The sequence below is a fragment of the Capsicum annuum genome, unplaced genomic scaffold (genome assembly GCF_002878395.1).
Source record: "Capsicum annuum cultivar UCD-10X-F1 unplaced genomic scaffold, UCD10Xv1.1 ctg4832, whole genome shotgun sequence".
Lineage (NCBI taxonomy): Eukaryota > Viridiplantae > Streptophyta > Magnoliopsida > Solanales > Solanaceae > Capsicum > Capsicum annuum.
In genome coordinates, this window is record NW_025856018.1 from 427,842 (window position 1) to 447,682 (window position 19,841).

Here is a 19,841-nt window from a genome sequence, read left to right on the forward strand (position 1 = left end):
CATTAATTGTCGGAGATAATCTACTACTCAATTTCAAATAAAGAGCAAGTGGGGTATTTACAAGATTTATATCATCGTGCATACCAAAACGTTATAGTACCTCCTTCAAATACTGCCTTTGTGACAACCAAAGTTTGTCCCTCTCTCTATCCCTGTTTATCTCCATGCCGAGAATCTTCTTGGCTTCCCCCAAATCCTTCATCTCAAACTCTTTACTCATGTGAGCCTTCAATCTATCAATCTCAAGTTGGCTCTTTATTGCAATCAGCATATCATCTACATATAAGAGTAAGTAGATGTAGGAACCATCTTAAATTTTGCGCAAATACACACAATGATCATATTTGTTTCTCCTATACTTATGACTCTTCATGAACCTGTCAAATTGGTTGTACCACTGTCTTAGAGATTTTTTCAGTTCGTACAATAATTTTCTAAGTTTACAAACCCAATCTTCTTTACCAGCAACCTTATATCCTTCTGGCTGAGTCATATTGATTTCCTCATTCAAATTACCGTGTAAGAACACAATCTTCACATCAAGTTGAGCTAACTCCAAATTCAACTGTGCTACCAAGGCCAACAAAATTCTAATAGAGGAATATTTTACAACTAAAGAAAATACCTCATTATAATCAATTCTCTCCCTCTGAGCATAGCCTGTAGACACCAATCTTGCCTTGTAGCTGATATCTTCTTTTTCAGGAAATCCTTCTTTCTTTGCAAATACCCATTTGCACCCAATTGTCTTTCTGTCTTTCGGTAGTTGTGTCAGCTTCCAAGTCTTGTTCTTCTCTAGAGATTACATTTCCTCTTCGATTGTACCTGCCCAATTGCCATTTTCTATGCTTCGAATGGCCTCTGAGTAGGTGGATGGAATCTCTCCATCAGTAACTGGAAGTGCATAAGCTACTATGTCAGTGAAATGAGCAGGCTTCTGAATTTCTCGTCTCTATCTTCTAATTGCAATTGGTTCTGATTGGTGCAGAGGTTCTTGGATCGAAACCTCTTCCTTATCTGACTCTTCTTCTGCCATAGTAGAGTCAGTGGTAGTGCTTCATACTGGGGTCACCAATGTCTGCTCAAACTCCACTTTCTTTGGATTACACTCCACCTACTTTATAGTACAATCATCTTTCTCTGGATTTTACCTTGTTCAACATGGCAGATTCATCAAAGGTAACATCCCTGCTGATAATTGTCTTCTTTGCCTCAAGACACCACAAAAGGTATCCCTTCACTCTATCATTGAAGCCCATGAAAAGAGCGTTCTTTGCTCGTGGATCCAACTTTGATTCAGTCATATGATAATATGCAATAGAACCAAAAAAATGCAAAGTATCATAGCCAGTTGTAGGTTTTTCAGACCATACTTCTAATAGAGTTTGCCCCATATGGAAGATGATGGAAAATGATTGACGAGATATTGAGCGTACGTCACAACCTCAGCCCAAAATTTTCTGCCTAACCTAGCATTAGACAACATACAATGAGCTTTCTCCATAAGTATCTTGTTCATACGCTCTGACACCCTATCCTTTTGCAGTGTTTTTCTAACAGTGAAGTGTTGAACTATGCCACAGTCTTGGCATACATGTAGGAATAGATCATTTTTGTATTCTCTTCCATTGTCTATTCGGAGAAGCTTGACCTTTATCCCTATCTGGTTTTTAACTTGAGCTTTCCACTTAAGGAAAATTCCAAGCACCTTATCCTTGTTCTTCATAGTAAACACCCAAACTCTCTTAGAAAAATCATCAACAAAAGTGACAAAATAATGCTACCTCCGATGGACGGAGTTTTGGCAGGTCCTCACAAATTTCAGTGAACATAATCCAAAATACCCTTGGTATTATGAATTGCAATATCAAACTTCACTCTTCGTTGCTTTCCCACAACATAATGCTCACAAAATTCAAGTTTGCAAGTCTTTGTACCTTTCAACAATCCTTGCTTGGCAATAATTTGCAAGGACTTTTCACCAGCATGTCCCAACGGCATACGCCACTGCTTCATTATCTCAACATCCTTTTTGGTGCTAGAAGTTACTGCTGCTACAGTCCCCAACACTGTACTACCTTGGTACTAATACAAATTGTTCTTCCTTATGCCTTTCAGCATCACCAGTGCTCTTGAAGTTTCTATAAGAACTCCATCTTGTATCATTAAAGCTAGGCCCTTACATTCAAGAGCCCCCACTGAGATGAGATTCTTTTTCAACATTGGCACGTACCGCACATCCGTCAAAATTCTGGTGGATCCATCATGATTCCGCAGCTTGATCGAACCTATCCCGATTATGTTACATTAATTATCATTACCTATGTAGCTAACCTCACCATTGAGTTCATGAAACTCAAAAAACAATTCCCGAATGGGACACATATGATAGGTACATGCTGAATTCAATATCCACTCATCTGGATAAGATTATGTTGAAGGCATAACAACTAAGGAAATATCTGATTCTGCATCACTTTTGCATTCTGCAACATTTTCATCTTTCGGATCTTGCGGACTCTTCCCTTTATTTTTCAACTTCGGATAGTCTTTCTTCTAGTGCCCTTTCTTATGACGGCAAGCACACTCATCTGTGGCAACATCTCGACCCTTTGATTTGGACCTTCCTTTTCTCCCCTTAGTCTGGCTTTACTGACGACCCCTTGCCACTAATGCTTCTTTGGATGTTGTTTATTTCGTTTTCATCTTATCCTGCTTTCTCAATTCATAACTATATAAAGCAGAACAAATAAAATCTAATGACACATTCTCCTTCCCATGAAGTAACGTAGTTTCCAAATGTTCAAATTCATTGGGAAGAGATGATAACAATATCAAAGCCAGATCCTTATCCTCAAGTTTCACATCTAAATTCAATAGGTTTGCTACTAATTTATTAAACATACTGATGTGTTCATTCGTAAAAATACCTTGTTCATAATCAAATTGGAACAACCTTTTCTTCATAAGGAGCTTGTTCTAACCACTCTTTTTCAGAAACTTGTCCTCCAACACCTTCAATAATTTGCGTGCAAAAGTCTCATTTTTGAAAGCATACTTCTGCTCTCTGGACAGGAACAATAGAATTGTTCCACATGCCAACCGATTAATGATGTTTCAATCTCTATCTTCTACCTTTTCTGGTTTCTTTTCTTCAATAGCAATATCAAAACCCTGCTGGAAAAGAGAGTCCAAAACCTTTCCTTGCCATATGTCGAAATGGCTAGTACCATAAAATATTTCCACCGCCTATTTCAGACTGGACAGCAGGAACCTCGACCATGATGATGAGGAGCCCGATGCCCCCAGCGTAATATTTGAAATAGGATCCTTCATTTCTTGATTTTTATTTTCCATTATAGACTCAATAAAAATATTTAATATTACAACAACTGCAAACAACCTAAGATTTCAAAAGGACAAAAGTAATTCTTTTCTGATGTGGAAGATCAAGCAGAACTACAACCACAGAGCATACTCAGACAAAACATTAGCCTGGGACAAAACTTGGGTTCAAAAGGACCAATGGAATTCTTTTCTGATGTGGAAGATCTAGAGCATACACAAACAATACCTTGAGTCTTACACCAGTTGTTGGAAAAAATCGAGTTATTTTTTCACTAAAACGAAAAAACTTAGTGAAATGAACTGATTCAGAACAATTAAAACAAACTAAACACTAAAAAATTTACCCAACAAATAATATTGAATACTAAAAATAAAGATACCAAAAAAAATTTGATAACGGAGTTCAGCCAAACAGGCTTGATCTCCTAGCACCCAACCTTTTCTATTAATTATGGGAGAAGAGAATAATTTGGGATGATACAAATGAGAGGAGGAATAGTTCTTTTATAACTCTAAATCCCCTCCCCAAATGATAAAATACCGATGTGGGATAATACGCCAAAAACAACACAAAAAACTATCAAGAATCATATCGGAAGGTAGGTAGGATTGATTAAATTTAATATATGAAACAATTACCCTGCTTTGGTGTTCTCTTAACATATTTTTTCCTACCTCGATATTTCTGGGCTTATCATTTTCAGGTTTAAGTTACAAAGATAAATGACATTATTGTAAAATATGCTGCATAATTGCATCCTCTTCAACTTTCTTTTTTTGTGGTTGGGTTGTTTAATTTACAAATATCATCAGGAGAAGAACTTATATACCAACATTTGTACCTCTACATGGTCCAATCAAGTGTAGCATAATGATTATTCAAAAAAGAATTCACGAGAATTAAAAAAGGAGAAGCACAAGACAAAACAACTTAAGAAGAGAGATTTTGCAAAAGGCACAAACTAATGCTTCATACATAGCTTTTGAAACATAATATATTTCCTGCTAAAACAGTGACACTATTTTCTATTTAGAATTTGAATCATGTCATTAGTGCTACCAGTAAACGTGAAGAACAAAAAGCAAATGTACACACATTTGTATGCTAACAACTTATTACGCTTCTTGTTTCAGTGTAAAAAGACTACCCAAAGCTTTTGCTTTCTCCCTCAAAATGAATTTTTGTACCTTGCCAGTCGAAGTTCTTGGTAAATCTTCAAAAATGACTGTTCGAGGCACCATGTAATGAGGCAAATGATCCCTACAAAATTTAATTATTTTATGTGAATTAGTTTCTTCAAATCCTTCTTTCAGCTTCACGAATGCACAAGGTGTTTGTCCCCAGTGATCATCAGGTCGTGCGACTACTGCTGCTTCACCAACTGCTGGATGACTATATAAAACTTTTTCCACCTCGAGTGTGCTTATATTTTCACCTCCAGAAATTATAATGTCTTTCATCAGATCCTTAATTTCTATGTAGCCATCTGGATGTTTTACCGCAAGATCACCAGTATGAAACCATCCACCTTTTAAAGCTTCTTCGGTTGCTTTAACATCTTTCAAATATCCAGTCATCACAGTATTCCCTCTGCAATCAATCCCACCAATGGTCTTCCCATCAGCTGGCACCTTTTCCATTGTCTTAGTCTCTCTAACGTCACATTTTTTAAAACAAAGATGCTACACCCCCTGCCTTGCTTTAAGCGCGGCTCGTTCCTCAAGGGGCAAAGAATTCCACTCAGACTTTCACAAGCAACTCGTAACAGAACTGTAGGTATCTGTAGTCCATATCCATGAGATAATCCGAATCCAAGTTGCTCCATTTGGGAAAGAATTTGTGTAGACGGTGGCGATCCACCTGTCATTATTTTAACCTTATGCGGAAGTGGCCTCCTGTCATTTGATGGAGAATCTGTTATCATATTCAAGACAGTTGGTACTGCACTCATATGTGTGACCTTGTAGAGAGAAATAATTTCAAATATATGTTTTGCAGTGACATGCCTAAGACAAATGTTTGTTCCACCAACTGCAGCCATACCCCAAAATCATGCACCATCCATTGCAGTGAAACACTGGAAGTGTCCAAATGTATTTAGGCATCAGACCTATGCCATGATTGATAAAACAAGCAATGGCATTGAGATATGCACCTCTGTGACTATACACAACTCCTTTAGGCGATGACATTGTGCCAGAAGTATAATTGATACTGATAGGGCTAAATTCATCTTTTGGCCACTATATTATAAAATTGCTATTCCCACTAGCCAAAAGATTTTCGTATTCATGAATATTATATGTCTCATATAAGGGAGGACCAGAATTCTCAGTTTCCGGGATTAGCACAAGAACTAGTGGTTTAATTATTTTTTCTTTTGAAAGACGACTTACTGCTTCTTGAGAAATTTAGAGAAATAGTTGATCAACAAATATTATCTTGGCTTCTGAATGTTTCAGCAAATCAATTAACACTGATGAATCAAGACGTGTATTAAATGTACAAATAACTGCTTCAGCCATTGGTACTGCAAAATACAGTTGTTGCATTGCTGGTACATTTGGAGCCAGAGTTGCAACCTGAAAAAATTGTTAAAATCAATATTACTATCAAGAAAAGAAATCAAATCATATCTAAAAGCAAATAATTGAGAAGTGTTAGGAAAGACGGGCACACAATCAAAGAGCCCGACAAGGTTGCAGCGGAAAATACCCAAGACTAAACTTTCCCTTTCAACTTGAACCAAGAGGAGACAAACAAACCCAAGAAAACTAGACTAATATACATCAAAAAAATCAACCCAATGAAACAAGACAAGAATAAAGGCAACACACGAGACACAAGATTTACGTGGAAAACCCTTCATTGTGAAGAGTGAAAATCCACGGGACCAAAACCTCTACTATAATCACCAAAGAGTTACAATATTGTCCTCCAAAATGGAAACCAAACAAGTGTCAAACAACAACCAACAATACATAAACCACAGCACCAAAATAAGAGAGTAAAGGAATACAAACACCAAAATTGCAGCTACTGTTCGAGACTAAAACACAGGAGCTATACACCACCAAATCAAGCTTTGCCAGTTCCTAATTAAATATTGTGATGAGAGGAACACGCAGTTCAAAAATTAGCTCAATCGAACAAGAAACGAAGCGGGAATCACAGTTTAAAGATGACTGTTGTGGCTGAAATATTTTTGACAGAAAATCTGCTCTCTCTCTCTCCTTTGTGTGCTTCTCTTAATTTTGTGATTGGTGAATAAGACCTGAAAAGGTCAATATTTATGCCCCATAGAATTGGGATATGGTCAAAGTGGGTTGGTCTAAAAATTGGGGTTCATTTTATCCATATAGGAAGGGACAAAGGCCCATGACCCAACAATTCTCCCCCTCCCCACTATGTGGAGGAGACCGCCATCCCTGCGACCATGCAACAATCTTCAAACTTACCTCTTGGCAAAGCTTTAGTCATCATGTCGGAACCATTTTCATCCTTGTGAATCTTCTCAAGTTCAAGCAATTTAGAATCCAACACATCCCGAATCCAATGATATCTCACATCAATGTGTTCAGACAGACCATGAAATGTAGAATTCTTACCAAGATGTATGACACTTTAACTGTCGCAATAAAGCACATACCTCTCTTGAGCACAATCAAGTTCCCCAAGAATCTTTTCATCCAAAGAAATTCTTTCCAAGATTCAACGGAAGCAATAAGCTCAGCTTCTGTAGTAGATAGAGCAACACATTTTTGCAACCTAGATTACCAAGACACAACTCCCTCTGCAAAAGTAACCAAATACCCTGAAGTAGACTTGCGAGTATCAACATCACCAGTCATGTCTGAATCAGTAAACCACAAAGCATAGGCTTCCCTGTACCAAAACACAAACTCAGACTAGAAGTACCACAAAGATATCTCATAATCCACTTTACGGCATTCATACAGCTTAACTCCGTCAAGCCTGTAGGAGTAGTGAAGAAGTATAGAGCACTTTAGTCCAATGTTCTCTTCCCGGATTAGAAAGAAAATGGCTAACAATACCAACAACATGAGAAATATCCGGTCTTATACAAACCATTGCATATATCAAACTACCAACGACTGAAGCATAAGGAACTTTCTTCATATCTTCTTTCTCATCATCACTAGAAAGACACTGCTTCATGCTCAATTTGAAGTGTATAGCTAAAGGTGTACAGACAACCTTAGACTTATCCATGTTGAACCTTCGAAGTACTTTCTGAATGTACTTCTCTTGTAATAACCACAACTTCTTGGCCTTACTGTCACGGAAAATCTGCATGCCAAAATCTGCTTTGCTGATCCTAAGTCTTTCATAGAAAGACTTACTCAACTCTTGCTTCAACTTTTGAATCCTGCAAGTATTATGACCAACAACAAGCATGTCATCATCACAATAATAAAGTCACCATCAGAGAATTTTTGTACAAAAACACAATGGTCTGAAGTAGTCTTCTTAAAGCCCTGATGACTTATAAGGAACCAAACTTTCTGTACCACTGCCTAGGAGCTTGTTTCAAACCATACAAGATCTTTTTTAATTTGCAAACATAATTCACTTTTCCCTTGACTTTAAAACCTTTGGGCTGCTCCATATAAATTTCTTCATCTAAGTCACCATGGAGAAAAGTAGTTTTAACATCCATTTGGTCAACCTCTAAATCTAGACTTATAGCTAAGCCTAAAACCACACGAATGGATGATATCTTTACAATCGGAGAAAATATCCTATCAAAATCAACTCTCCTTTTCTGGTTAAATCCCTTCACAACCAATCTAGCTTTGTACTGTGGAATTAGATTACCATCTTTATGCTTCACCCAAAAAACCCACCTATTTTTCAAAGCTTTTCTGTCTTTAGGCAGCTTAACCAAATCGAAGGTATGATTATCTTGCAAAGATTTAATTTCATCTTCCATAGCATCAAACTACTTTTCTTTTTCTTCACTTTCCATGGCTTCATCAAGACTCTCAGGATCTCCCCCATTAGTCAAGAGTATATGCTCACTGGGAGAATAACGAGATAAAGGTATTCTCTCTCTTGTAGATCATTTGAGAGAGCTCTCTGGAGCATCAACAACTAGTTTCTGATCAACCATATCAACTTGCACTAGAGTATCAACAACTTCTTGCTGGTCATTCTGAACATGATTAACATCTTCATTATAAACTTGATTTTTATCATCATGAAGATTTTCTTTAGGAGCAGTAGTCAAAGGAACTGGATCAACATCAACTAGGCTCTCACTACTCTAAGAATGAACCTTCTCAGCTTTGTCAAAATCTTTAATAACACAACATCACGACTTCTAATAAGTTTCTTATCAACTGGATCATAGAAACGATAGCCAAATTCATCTTGACCATAACCAATGAAGATACACTGTCTAGTTTTGACATCCAACTTTGACCTTTCATCCTTAGGAACATGCACAAAAGATTTACACTCAAAAACTCTAAGATGATCATAAGAAACATTCTTACTAGACCAAACTCTGTCAGGGACATCACCATTCAAAGAAACAGTAGGAGATAAATTGATAACATAAACAACCGTATTAAGTACTTCTGACCAAAAGGAATTTGGCAGCTTAACATCTGAAAGCATACATCTAACCCTTTCAACTAGTGTTCTATTCATCCTCTTTGCTAAGCCATTCAACTGAGGTATTTGGAGGAGTTTTCTGATGCCGAATACCCTACTCTCTACAATATCTATCAAAAGGATCAATATACTCGCCACCATTATCTGAACGGTTGTATTTCAATTTCTTCCTTGTCTATCTTTCAACCAAGGCCTGAAAATTCTTGAACACATCAAATAGTTGATCCTTGAACTTCAAAGGAAATACCCAGAGTTTGTGAGAATGATAATCAATAAAAGTCACAAAATAAAGTGCACCACCATGCGACCTTTCTTTAAGAGAACTGCACAAATCAGAATGAACCAACTCCAGCAAATCGAGCTTTCTTGAAGGCGAATGACTCTGAAAAGAAACTCTTTTCTATTTACCGGATAAGCAATGAATATACTTCTTCAAGTTTTATTGTTTTACTCTAGAAATCAAATTTTGTTAGCCAAACTATCAATCCCCTTCACACTCATATGACTTCACTTTCTATGCCACAACTCTGTTGAAGTATCATTCTCCACCAAGTTTATCAAGATTTTAGAAGTAGAGCCCTGAAATACATACAAGTTAGACAACTTGTAACCTCGAGCCACAATCATCGAACCTCTAGTAAGCTTCCAATGGCCAGCACCAAGTGTATTAACATAACCCTCATTATCAAGACTTCCTACAGAAATCAAATTCAAGCGAACATCTGGAGCATGCTTGACATTATTGAGAACTAGTTTGGAACCATTATTACTTTCCAAAAATACCGTGCCAATTCCAAGTACTTTAACTTCATCATTATTTTCCATTTTTAACATTCCAAAATTACCTGGAGTATAAGAAGAAAATAATTCCGTCTTAGGCGTAACATGAGAAGTAGCACAAGAATCCACAAACCAGCTAGACTCATCGCAAACATGATTAATGGCATTCTCACCACAAGCAAAAAGAAGACCATCATTAGCAAAAACAGCAACACGATTTTCATTATCGTCTTCTTTCTTTTGCTGTCTTATATCTCTCTTATGCTTGTAACAATATTTCATGATATGCCCCTTTTTGTTACAAATAGTCACATGTAACATTCTTGAATTTGGACCTTGACTTGCTTTTACTTTTATTTCTATTATTTGAATCTCTGAACTTATTTCTCCTCTCTCTTCAGTAACCAAAACATCAGAGTGTGAAGATGAAGAAGATAATGCCTGAGATCTTCTTCTTATCTCTTCATTCAATAAACCACTCTTAATATATTCCATAGTTACAATACCACCAGGAGTAGAATTAGTCAAAGAAACTCAAAGAGTTTTCCAAGAGTCAGGCAGAGTACTAAGAAGCCAAAGTCCTTGAATTTCTTCATTGAACTTTACACCCATTCCGGATAGCTGGTCAAGGACACCCTGTAAATCATTAATATGATCAGAAATAGGATTGCCCTCTTTATACCTGATATTCATCAATTGCTTAAGCAGGAACAACTTATTTTTTCCAGTCTTCGAAGCATAAAGTCTCTAGAGCTTGTCCCACAAACTTCTAGCATGTGTCTCATTCACAATTTGATTTCTAACATTATCTTCAACCCATTGTATGATATAGACACAAACCTGTAAGTGCTCAAATTCCCAATCCTCATCGGTTATGGATTCAGGTTTAGTAGATGGAAACACAGGCACAATCAAAGAGCCCGACAGGGTAGCAGCGAAAAATACTCAAGACTAAACTTTCTCTTTCAACTTGAACCAAGAGGAGACAAATAAACTCAAACAAAATAAAGTAATATACAGCAAGCAAATCACCCAAATGAAATAAGACAAGAATAAAGGCAATCACACGAGACACAAGATTTATGTGGAAAATCCTTCAGTTTGAAGAGTAAAAAATCACGGGAACAAAACCTTCACTATAATCACAAAAGAGTTACAATATTGTCCTCCAAAATGGTCATCAAACAAGTTCCAAACAACAAGCAACAATACATAAACCACAACACAAAAATAAGAGAGTGAAGGAATATAAACATCAAAATTGCAGCTACTGTTTGGGACTATAAAATAGTATCTACAGACTACCAAATCAAGCTATGCCAGTTTATAATAAAATATTGAGATGATAAGGACACGCAGTTGAAAAATCAGCTCAATCGGATAAAAAACGAAGTGGGAATCGCAGTTTAAAGATGACTGCTGTGGCTGAAATATTTTTGATAGAAAATCTGCTCTCTCTCTCTCTCTCCTTTGTGTGCTGCTCGTAATTTTGTGAATTGGTGAATATGAATTGAAAAGGTCAGTATATATGCCTCGTAGAATTGCGCTATGGGCAAAGTGGGTTGGTCCAAAAATTGGACTTCATTTTATCCACATAGGAAGGGACAAAGGCCATGACCCAACAAGAAGGTGATCATTAAAAATGTTTTTTCAAAAAGTTGAACTAGAGAAAAGATGTCTTACCACATCTCCCGGAGAAATACCAAGATTAACCAAAGCAGAAGCAAGTTTTAGACACATATAGTGTGTTTCTTCCCAAGTGTACTTCATAGAAGAGCCAAACACAACTGATGTTCTATCGTAGAAAACATTTGCTGCTCTCTCCAAGAAACTTGTTGGCGTCAGTGGAACATAATTTGCAGGACTTGTAACAGGACCCTCAAATAATATTTGGGACTCATTCGTTTCAATGTCCCCAGCAAGTTGGCACCGCTGCTGGACACTGTTAGTATGTGCGGGTACTTGGATTGATCGATTGACATCATTGAAGAACCTCAGTTCCACTTTTGAGCTCGTCAACAATATAGTACTCATGGAGAAGCCTAAAACTATGGAAATATTTTCTGCATCAGCTCGTCACTGCTAGTCAATAATAATAGCAAGTTGGATTTAGGAACCCTTCTTATATCGAGACGATATTGAGTAATCCAAGCTATTCAATTTACTGTTGCGTTAATTAAAGAATGAAATTTTGGCTGCGAGACTGGTCCATCCGAAGGTGCTACCTGGAAGCATAGCCAGCAATAATTAAAATGCTAGCAGTACCAATTTCATCAACATAAACAATAGCTTGCACTTTTGATATCCCAATTTTTTGTTTATTTCTTTTTCTTTGGATCACATTATTTACACCTAATTTTTATGCTCCACTACTAATTTTAATTTCAAGTTTCTTAGATTCTATATAAAATTAGAATATTTATTTTATTCATATAAAGGTTTTTCACAGTATTTATCTAGGTAATTTTGTCATTTTAAGTAATGATTATATAATTTCTCATTTGTATATACAAAATCGTAAAATTTTGTTACTTAAATAATTATTTTATGGAAAATCAAATTTTAATCAAGGATTATCTTGAAAATTGACCAAAATGGATAAAAGCTTGATTCAAATATAATCTGTTCTAAGAAATAATTTATTTGGAGAAATATTTGTTTGATTTTATTAAATTAAGAAGCTCGAGATTAAATTGATTGTTAATTTATTTCGAATTTTGATTTAATTTAGTCAATTTATTGAATTCGACCATAATTGAAATGTATTTGGCCATGATTGCTATACAATTGGCCAACGAACTTGTCAATTGTCTAAATTATAAAAAAAATTGACTAAAGTTCCAATTCATTTAGGCTATCTCTCAAATTGATTAATCTACCCAACAATAATTAAAACCCTAATTCCTAATCTACCCTTTCCTAAATTAAATTGAACCACTACCCTTCAACCCAATACCCTCATCAACAGGACCAATAGATCAAACAACCAAATAACATTGTCACCCTAACAGGCTCAAAGCAACTACACCTAACCCGACCCTAACACTTCTTTGTTTTAATCCCCCTCTTCATCACAAAACAATGACAAAAACCCATCGTTAACAATGTACAAATCAATGACAATAACCCAACACAACATATCGTACAACATCAATAACAGTTCACTCCAGCAACGAACAACAAATAACAACGACACACAAATAATGAAAACAATAGCAAAACACGGTAAACTCGTCCGACAACCTGGCCCGAATCAACCCTTCAACCCAATTAACCCTATTTAACCTAATGATAACAACAACTACACACAATAGCTCGGCATCCGTACGATTCCATATAGTTCATCCTATCCACTTTTCAAATTTTAAATTTCTCCAATAAAATTCTCCAGAATAGCCCTGAATTTCCCATCCCACATTGATTCCTCCTTTGAAATCCCACTTCAAAATTTTTTATAAATAATCCTTCAATTCTATTGTTTAAGGAAGGAGAGATCGAAAAGTGGGAAGCTGAAAAGCGTGAGATTTTACTATCCAAAAAAGGATTTTGGTGTCAGGAAATTCGATAAGACTCATTTGAGCTAAAATTTCTAGGCTAAGAATCTAAGTTCATTTCGGTGGTGGAAAGAGTTTTTCGATAAATCTCATAAGTTCAATTTGATACTCTAAAAAAGGTAAAGACACCTTTTTTTTTAATTCGCCATCTTTTTCTTCTTCATCCTCTTTTCTTCATATTAGTATTCTATAATCGTAGTTATGGTGGGATTGTTCATTGTATAAACCTTGATGGTTGTAGGATTTTCATGTGTTAATTATGGTTATGTCCCCTATTTAATCAGTATCTATCGCTATAGTGGTTCGTTTGAATATTCAGTTTCGGATTTTGGTTTCGTTAAAGTCCACTATTTCATGTTATTATTGTATTTTAAACCTATTGTTTCATTTTTATTTCTATTTGATAATCCTTGGACTATTTGTTCAAAGTTCAAATGTTATTTGTTGAATTCTAGTTGATTGTCTCTTTTAACGAAATGACCTTCGCTTAGTGTTAGCTCATTACTTAAAAAATTCTGATTTTTAGTTTCTCTAGATCAATATCATTAGTATAATTTTGCTTAAAATAGTTCTATTCATGATTTTGGTTCAATGGTTTTTACCCTAATCTTTGACCTGCAATCTTTTTCATATGAGGATTAATAGTTGTGATTTTGATTTGTTTCTTTTCAAATCCTGAGCTGCCTTGTGTTTGTCTGTCTTTCGTATGGAACTACTTCTAGTTTCTCTTTGCCTCATAATGTTAAGAAGGAATATGGGATATGTTATATCGGTTTCAAATAGCCCGTTGACCCTTCTAGAATAAATTTTAACTCAATGTTTCTTTGAATTTGTCGAGAAAAGAATAGGATGAATAAATGATCAAAATAATGTGTGTTTCCATATTAAGTAAAACTGCTTAGGATAAATTTTTGTTTCTTCCTTATTTGATTTCTCTCTTAGAAAAAGATGTTTTTTCCTTTAAAAATGTCAAGTATCTTTTATATCTCTTACCTATTTTAATTTTCATTTTTTGGCTTCTATATATGTTCTTTAAAGGCTAAAATTAACCTCCAGTTCCTTGACTTCTCTTTCTCTTGCTAAAAAATCAATTTGTGTTTATCATAAAGGCTACAAATCGGAGCTGATTTTGATTTTATTATTTCATTCATTGAGTTGAAGAACTTTACATTGTATTGTCATGTTTAAGCTTGAGTTTATTTTTGTCTTCGTTCCTTATGTGCTTCAAAATGTTTCAAATTTATTAAGAGGGGTAATAATAGCTTTAGTAAACACTTTTTTGTGTTTGCTTTGGAATTTTTTTCGTTCTTTCAAAAATCCAAAGGTTATTATTAACTTAGAGCGTGTGTTTTATCGAAAATGCCTGATGCTTATTCTTAAATATCGAGTGTATTTTCTCTTCATAATATGGCCTATTTATTATCCCATTTGAATTTAAGTATGTTCCATTGTCTTTCGTTGATTTGGATCAAGTGTGATGCATTTTATCTTATTAGTTGTCGATTACTATCTTTTAGAACTATTGCTAATTTTTATCTTTTATTTGTGGCATGTGACATAGATCCGAGACCAATGGGACTCTATACCTTTACATTTATCCAGGACCAAGTCCCAAAAATGGACTAGCATGAAGAAACAAGGTTATATACAAAGATATATGCTATATTCAGGTATTGGAAGCTGATATATAGATACAAGGAAGCAATAATTGAGCTAAGGAAGCTGGTATACAAAGTGTCAAGCTGATATAGAGCATGCATATAGCCAAAACGTGTAAAGAAAAAAACTACGACATACAACCAGTATACATAGTTGAAACGGCTGAAAAATCCACAAAAAATAGGCCCCAAAAGCTGGACAAATGCTAGTGGGCCAAGTAAGAGCTCCAAATCTTAACTTCTCTTCTTTAGTTTATTTATAGGGTAAAATTCATAAATAGCACACTTAAGACCATAATTATGAGATTCATAGAAACACTTTCATAATTACTTAAACTAGCAACCTGTATTTTGTATTTGAACAACCTGTTGCTATAAAAATACATATACAAATCGTTTTACTATCCATATTTAACTCAAATAAGTTGAGTTAAATATGGTATAATTATCCATGAATTAAATGTTGAAATTCCTTTTCCATTAAAACCTCTTAATTAACATGATTTCTTTTATTTGTTACCAACTGAAATCAAAATTTAAAATTCAGTTTCACTTTATCGTTTTCATCCCAAAAAAATCAAAATCAAATTCAATTAAAAGTTCTTCTATTCAATATCTTTGAAAATTAAAATTAAACCATTACTGTTGTTGAAGGTATTTAATCTTAATATTATTTTCTTATATGAATTTCATCAGTTCTTTGAAATTGATCAAAAAATTTTGGTTCTGAATTTTTTTAACCATTACTGTTGTTTTGTTCACATTTTTTTGATCCATTACTGATGTTTCATTCAAATATAGTGATCAAAATAGATTTTATGGCTTGGTGAACCAACTCAGGACCAAAAAAGCTAGTCTCACCCATCTCAAACCATCCAATAGGAAACCTACACCTCTTACCATAAACAGCCTCACAAGGTGCCATTTGAATGCCCGAATAGTAACTATTATTATAAGCAAACTCAATAAGAGGCAAATGGTCAATGCAACTACCTTTAAAATCAATCACACATGCCCTTATGATATCTTCCAAAGTTCGAATAGTTCATTCTGCTTTCTCATCCGTTTGAGGGTGCAAAGAGCTGCTAAGATTCACCTGAGTATCCAAACCTTTCAAAAATGAATGCCAAATTGAGAAGAGAACTGTGTACCTTGGTCTGAAATAATATACAACGGAACCCCATAAAACTTAATAATCTCCTTAATAATTAACTTAGCATAATCCTCTCTCGAGTAGTCAGTCCACACAGGAAAAAAGTGAGAAGATATAGTCATTCTATCCACAATGACCAAAATAAAGTCATACTGATTGTGAGACCATGGAAGACCTGTAACAAAGTCCATGTTAATCATCACACACTTTCATATGGCCAACTCTATCTCTTAATACATGCCTCTATGTCTCAAATGTTCCACCTTAACTTTCTGACAAACCATATACTAAAAAAATTAGCCATATCCCTCTTCATATTATTCCATCAGTAGATCTCATTCAAGTCATGGTACATCTTAGTCGAACCCAGATGAACTTTATATATGGAATTATGTGCCTCAATCAAAATCCTTTCCCGTAGTCCATCAACATCAAGAACACACAACCTTCTTTGATACATCAAGATGCCATATCCCCTAATCTCGAAAGCCGTAACTTCTTGATGACACATCATCCTTAATCTGCATAAGTATGGTATCCAAAACCTACTTCTCATTCACCTTAACATCTAGAGACAATTTAACCAATTCCTAAATAATCACACCTCAATCCTCAGAGTCCAAAAGCCAAACTCCCAAGTTATCCACCCTATGAATATCCTTCACCAACCCTCTTTTGAGCTTAGCCTCCCATGGATAACCTGCTAACAACATCAAAAATAACATTAGCTTTACCTAGAAGGTATTAAAGGCTCATGTCTTAATCCTTAAGTAGATCAAGATAACAACTATTCCTGAGATTCAATTTCTTTTGGATAAACACATACTATAAGATCTTATGGTCAGAATAAATGTCCATATGCATCCCATACGAATAATGGTGCTGGCTATTCAAAGCAAAAACCATAGCTGGCAACTCTAGATTATGAGTCGGGTAATTTCTCTCATGAGATTTAAGCTACCTAGAAGGGTATGACACAACCTTACCACGCTGTATTAAAACATAACGCAATCCCACATGGGATGCACATAATAGAGAACAAAGCCAGCAGTAAACTCGGGTAGGCTCAAAACTGGTGCAGAAGTTAATTTATCCTTTAACTTCTCAAAATTGCCCTCAAAAGCATCGAACCATCAAAACATAACCTTTTTCTGAGTCCATCTTGTCAATGGGGCAATAATAGATGAGAAAAAATCCACAAACCTCTTGTAATACCCAGTCAGGCACAAAAAGCTCCTAATATTGATTGGATTCATAGGTCTAGGCCACTTCTTGACTGCCTCAACTTTTTGCGGATCCACCTTGATCCCTTCACTAGAGATAAAATCCCCAAAAAAGGTCACAATACTTAGCTGAAATTTACACTTAGAAAATTTTGCATACAATTCATGGTCCTTAAGAGTCTACAACATGATTCAGAGGTGATTGACATGATTCTTATCACTCTTTGAGTACACCAAGATTTCATCAGTGAAGAATATGACAAACAAATCTAGAAACTGCCTAACACCCAATTCATAAGATCCATGAAAGCAACTAGAGTATTAGTCAACCTAAATGATGGAAACAAAAACTCATAATGGTCGTACCAAGTTTGGAAAGTAGTCTTAAGAATATCAACCTCCCTAATTTTTAGCTGATGGTGCCTGAACAAAGATTAAACTTAGAGAAACACCTAGCACCATGAAGCTAATCAAATACGCCATCATTCTTAGAAAGAGGATACTTATACTTCACTGTAACCTTATTCAGCTGATGATAGCCTATACATATTTGAAGGGACCCATCTTTCTTTTGCATAAAGATTATAGGAGCACCGCATGGAAAAATACTAAGATTGATGAACACTTATCAATAACATCCTTTAATTATTCATTCAATTCGTTTAACTCAGTCGGAGCCATCTTATAAACAAGAATGAAAATAGGATGGATATCTAGTAGAAGATCAATCTTAAAATCTATTTCCTTATCAAGAGAAATTCCAGGAAGATCATCAAGAAAATCTTCAAGAAATTTATCAACCACAGGGATAGATTGCAAAGGACTTTCAAAATTTGAATCTTTAACCAAAAGTAGATGATACAGACACCTTTTGTGAATCAAATTATGAACTCTAAGATAGTAAGTAAACCTTCCTTTGGTTACTGATGTCGTAGCCTTCTGTTACCACATTTAAAACTTTTAACTTGAAATAATTGTAAGTTCTTAAGTAACTACTATTGTTTTTATTATATTTCATGTGATTTTGTAGGAAAGTCAGGATGCATGGAAATATATGAAAGCTACATCAAGAAGGATGCCTTTTGGTGAAGTAATTGAGTTTTGAAACTTTACCTGACGACATGGTCTGATAAGCTATCAGATCTCTAATAAGCCGTCAGACATGTCATTACATTGAGGTAGAGAACAAGAAAATAGACACATGTCTGATGACTTGTCTGATAAGATATCAGAACTCTGATAAGCCACCAAACATGTCGTCATACTGAAGCAGAATACAAAAAAATTAAAACATTTTTGATGATAACTTTTGATAAGTTGTCAGACTTCTGATAAGTCAGCACAGTTGGCGTCACACTGAAGAAGGTCTGGCGATATTCTTTCATATGCTATCAGCTTTGTGATAAGCTATCAGACATGTCGTCAGCTAAAGGAGCAAAAGATGAAATTTTAATTTCAATTTTTTTAAAGTGCGGATATAAATAGTGGCTTTTAGGGTCTCATTGAGTATCTAGAACTTATTTCAAAGGAGAAGTCACCTCTCTTTGGGGCTCTTAACTTAGAATTAAATTTTTAACTCTTTGATTTGGTTTTGCAAATTTTCTCTTAAACTTGGAAGAGAATTAAGTTCAGACTTCATCTCTTGTAAGTTTAATTGCTTTAAATGATGAATAAAATTATTTCTATCTCTTTCTTTCTTATGAGGAACTAAAACCCACAATTGGGGTGACGGAATCAATGGTTATTCCTCCATGAATTTAATAGTTGGTAAGGGTTTGAGTGATTGTGGGGACATCTTGATAATTTCTTTGTAATAATTATTATCTATTGGTTGCAAATAATAGATCCTGCCTTATGTTGATTTGCTCGAACTGAGAAATAAGCTAAAGGTAGCGAATTATTAATGAGGATTTAGGAAGGCTAAGTTCTCATCTAATGGTGAATACTGTAACAAGATTGATCAACTTGAGATAAAATTAGTATGAATAGAATATTTCCCTGAGTTTGAGAGAATTAGGGAGTTTAACATCTAGGTAGGTTGAGAAAAACTTAGATGGACTGTCGAAACTGATAATTTGGTGTTCCCAACAAGTCACGAGAACCCAATACTACAGTTATTGTTTAATGGGAATTAATAATCGTACGGATCACAACCCTAGTTTCTCTCTATAATTGATTTGAACTATTGAAATTTTAGCATTGAGTTCTGAAGAAAGTTACAACAATAACAATTGTTTGATTATTAGAAACTCCCCAATTAAAGAAAACCATTACCAATTAGTCAGTTTATTCAAAAATAGACTTGATTAATACCATATTCCTTGTGGGATTCGACCCCAACCTAGTTTGGTTTTATATGTAAAAATGACTGCTTGCTCTCTCATAAGAGAAGTGTAATTTGGGCGTATTACATTTTGGCATCATTGCCTGGGAATACGATTGTGGATTAAGTATATTTATGATAATTGACTTGTAGGAAGTTTC

The 19,841-nt window shown here is 35.1% G+C and overlaps 1 pseudogene; it reads right to left on the bottom strand.

Moving 5' to 3' along the window:
• Positions 1-4,292: 4,292 nt before the first annotated feature.
• LOC107854052 lies at positions 4,293-12,114 on the bottom strand (annotated as a pseudogene).
• Between the last annotated feature and the right edge of the window lie 7,727 nt (positions 12,115-19,841).